Here is a 4,228-nt window from a genome sequence, read left to right on the forward strand (position 1 = left end):
AGCGGTTGATAGATGGGAGGAGATCCTCTAACCTAAAGACTAGGCATTCCTTGAGGCTCCAAGCATTAACGTTATATATCTTAGGAAAGTCAAAATCCCCATGAATTTTTCAATCATAGTCAACTCCATGCCTACGAGGGTAGGGCATGTAGATGGGGCTGTTGCGTTCTTCAGGGAGTGAGCTACAGAAGGCGGTCCAGGTGTCAAAATTGGTATCCCAAATCCTCCTCCGCCACTTCGGTTGTGCCTCATAGCCTTGGATGGTTTTGGGAACCCTGTTTACCTTGTCCTGCCAGTAATCTACATGCTCTTGCCTCCATCTGGTTATTATGAGACTTATTTCCTCTATCCACCTGTTTGTAAGATCATTATCCAAATCCTTGATCTTGGCTAGAATGCCTAGAGGCAACGCATGGTCCAGAGAGCGTGGATAAGCAAATGAAAGCTCAAATGGCCTCGTTTGGAACTCCCGTTCATGCCATATGACCAATTCCTAAGGCCAATTGATAGGATGGGCATCCCCCCATAGTGGCACCGGCTCTTCAGGGAATTGTCTTGGCAGTGACCATGCTCTATGTTGGGCTTCCTCTGCTAGTTCATGTCTTCTTCTTCTGGCTGCCACAATGCGCTCGGGCATGTGGGCATCTTCGAGCTCTTCAGGAAGGAGGTCTGGTAGAGGTAGACTGGGCATTCTTTGTTGCTCTTCTTCAACATCTTAATCAAAGTCTGGACCCTCTTCGACATTCTGCTCGGCAACTTCTAGGGCTGCTTGTGGTGGTGGTGGTGGTGGCTGCTCATGGTCTTTGAACCCAAGTTCCTTAAGCTCAACAATGGAGAGGCCGGCATGGCGCAAGTAGTGAAATTGTTGCTCTTTTGTGATTCATGTGCCTGTTGGAAGCTCCCGTTCTTAAAGGCCATACCTTAGAGCTCGGGTAGTCAGTTCTAGCTTCCTTCTTACCTTCTCCACTGAATCATTGCCCTCCACTTGGGTGACATGTAACACTGTGCTAAGGAAGGCTTGTCTTTGTGCATTGGCACATACATCGGTAGCTTCTACCGTGGACTTGGCAAGCACTCTCTCGCACTCGGCCACTACCAAGCATTCCCTTAATTGCCCTCCACTTGGGTGACATGTAACACTGTGCTAAGGAAGGCTTGTCTTTGTGCGTTGGCGCATACATCGGCAGCTTCTACCCTGGACTTGGCAAGCACTCTCTCGCACTCAGCCACACTACCAAGCGTTCCCTTAATTGCCTAACTCTTTCAAAATTATTCTTTTCCCACTCGTTGGCTCTCTCGTCCATCTTCTTTCTTCCCTCCTCCAGCTCACTTGCCAAGGTGGTCACCACCTACTGCTGCTCATTTGTTAAGAACCAGAGTTGGTTCCTCTTCCTAGATTTCTGAGCCAGCTGTTATTCAACAATTTCTTTTGCTTGATTTTCAATGCTAAATCTATGTTCTGCCTCAACAATTAGTTCTAACTTTTCTTGCACAAGTTGCTCGTGGCTTTGAATCTTTGCAAGATGCAATCTTCTTTGTGTGAAGGCCATGGCCATGAGGGCCTCTGTGTCTCCCTTGGCAATCTCCAATGCACCTTGCAGTCATTGTGCCTCATGTTGCAGCCTTTGTGCTTCTGCTACAAGGATTGTCGGCCTTTCTTGTGCTAGGAACTCTATCTCTCTCTCCAATCTGTCTTGTTCCTCAAGTCCATACCATAGCTGAAAAGCTATTGTATCCTCTTGTCACTCGCTTGGCTCGCCTTCTTGAGCTGCTATCTGTCTTTGCTCTTCATCTTCCAGCCTTTGTCTTAGGTGGCTCTCATTGTCCTGGGCTTCCTTTGTTTTTGCTTCCAGTTGATCTTGTAGCGCTTTCACCTCCCTTTTTCGGTTGGCTCCTTGCTTTGAAACTTCTAGCCTTAAGGCTGCCGAAGTTTCCTTTTCCTTTTCTAGCTCCACCAGGGCCACCTTCTTTTCTTCTTTCGCCTTGTCCAATTGTGCTAGAAGCTCAGACACATAAGCGTTGTAGTCCACACCAGGTGGCATGGGAGTAGGGGCTGTAGTGGTTGATGCCTCTAGCTTTTTTCATTTTGGATCTTTCCTGGACTCGACATCTACGACAATGGATCTTTTCGCTCCAGTTTCCGGTACAATCTCAGTCACTTTACTTACAAGCATCTGCATCATGCTCATCAGTTGGGCCGTGTCTAGAGAGGGCATTGGTTGCGGGGCGGTTGTCGTGTCGGTTGGCACCGGCACGAAGGAGGAAGGCAGAGGGTGCGGTAGGGACTTGCCCTTGCCTACAACCACTAGGGCCGCTTCTACACTGCCACTTGCTTCAACCTCATGACGGGGACTCAAAGGGTCGATTTCTCCTCCCCCATGGGTTTCTTTGACTAATCTATGAGTGGCCTCTGCCAACTCGGCAAGTTCTTTCATCCTTAGCTCATCGGCTTCCTCCTCCGCCCTTCTTTGCCTCTCTTCTTCTGCCCTCCTTGATTCTTCTCTAATTCTTTCGAGTTCTTCCTCTTCCTTTTTCCTTCGTTCCTCCTCCACCCTCCTTGACTCTCCTTGAGCCCTCTTTATCTTGGCTCGCTCTTCTTTGCTCAATCTTTCTTCCTTCTTCTTCTTGCTCTTGTTAGTCTTCTTTTGCTTCCGTGGTTTGGCCGCTTGAGTGGGTGGTATTTCTGGCTCTCCTTTGTCACTTACTGTCTTTTCACTTGAGCCTTCTTCCTCGCGGTGAGGTGAGCTTCGGTGCATAGCTTGATCTTCATCTACGCTGGCATCCTTGATGGTCTCATCAATGATTGCCGTCTGGACACCTCTATATCTGATTGTAAAGGCTTTTATGGTAGGCTTTTTCTTGGGGATCGTGCAGTAGAGGCCGGAGATTCCCTACCAGCTGGTGCTGCTACTGGAGCCAGAAGTGCGGCTAAACTCTTGATAGTTTTCTGGACAAAGCCATTCCAATCCACCTCCTCTAGAACTCTTGCAGTGATGCTTTCCAGCAATGGCACCCCGATTCTGTTCATTAGTGCATTGTATCTGTGTCCTGAGAAAAGGCGTGGAACATTTTAGCTTGCATCATTGTCGCAGGGTTTGGAAAGTTTTAAGGGAATCCTTCCTAGGATTAGTAAGGGGAGAAGGAGGGCTCGCATGGACTTTGTGGGGCGAGTTAATAAAGGTTAGGGTTATATTCAAGCTGGGCATGACGATCAAGTTCGCATGGTCATATGGAAACTTGGGTGATATAGGTCAAGACATCATGAAAGATGTCCCCGGAGTTGAGGTGACTAGCAACGTGCAACTCCTCTTTCGTGAGGAATTGGTCAATGTAAGGGTGGGCCAACACCTGGTCATCTAAGTGTATATTGCGTGTAATGGCCAAAACCCTAAACGAAAGAGGTGCCACATAGGAGGTGTGATGCATTCTATCTGAGCCGGCATAGGGGTGCTCGACTCCTCTGACTTGGATAAATCTGGGGCATCTAGCTTTGGACGATAAATGAGTTGGGATTCATTAATCACAACCAGTGTTGGTCTAGCTTGCTTTGCAGCCTGGGCTCCATATATGCAGGCCTCTCTAGCTGGAGTGAGGTTGCTTAGAGTTGAGCCTCTTGAGTGTCCACTCTTAGGCACCCATATCTAGGGGTTGCCCTCATAGTATCCTTGTGCTTGCAAGAGATCTTTGGGGATCCATCGCGGTGTGATAGTGTGCCTATGTCGATAGCATCTGAGCTGCCTCTTAGGCTGTGACTGATAGTTTTTGCATTTAGAAGCACATATCTGCGGTTTACAAGGAGGTGGCCCTTGTCGTTTTGGCACCCATATGTGCGTGGACTCTTTGGCCTTGTGAATGGCCTTGTCATTTTGGCACCCTTGTCGTTTTGGCACCCATATGAGCGTGGACTCTTTGGCCTTCTGAATGGCCTTGGTGGGCTTGGTTCTAGCAATTTGAGTGTGGGGTGAGATATCACAGCCCTTCTCCCTAGGCTTGGTCATGAGGTGGCCGTAGGGGTCTCTATCGATGGCTCTGCAATTGTAGAAGGCTCAAGATAACCCTTGCTAAAAGTAGTCACTATGCGCACATTGCCTATAGCAAGATGGATGCAATCTAGGTTATAGTCCACATTGCAGTTCGCCTGCTTTTTAAAAGTGTGACCTAGTGGTGACTTATTACTGGCCCCTTTAGTGTTTGGCAACACATAAAAGAAGACTGGGATACCTTCAGA

The sequence above is a fragment of the Lygodium microphyllum genome, chromosome 13 (assembly GCF_053477565.2).
Source record: "Lygodium microphyllum isolate KBCC chromosome 13, Lygodium_microphyllum_v1.1.10, whole genome shotgun sequence".
In the NCBI taxonomy this organism is placed as follows: Eukaryota; Viridiplantae; Streptophyta; class Polypodiopsida; order Schizaeales; family Lygodiaceae; genus Lygodium; species Lygodium microphyllum.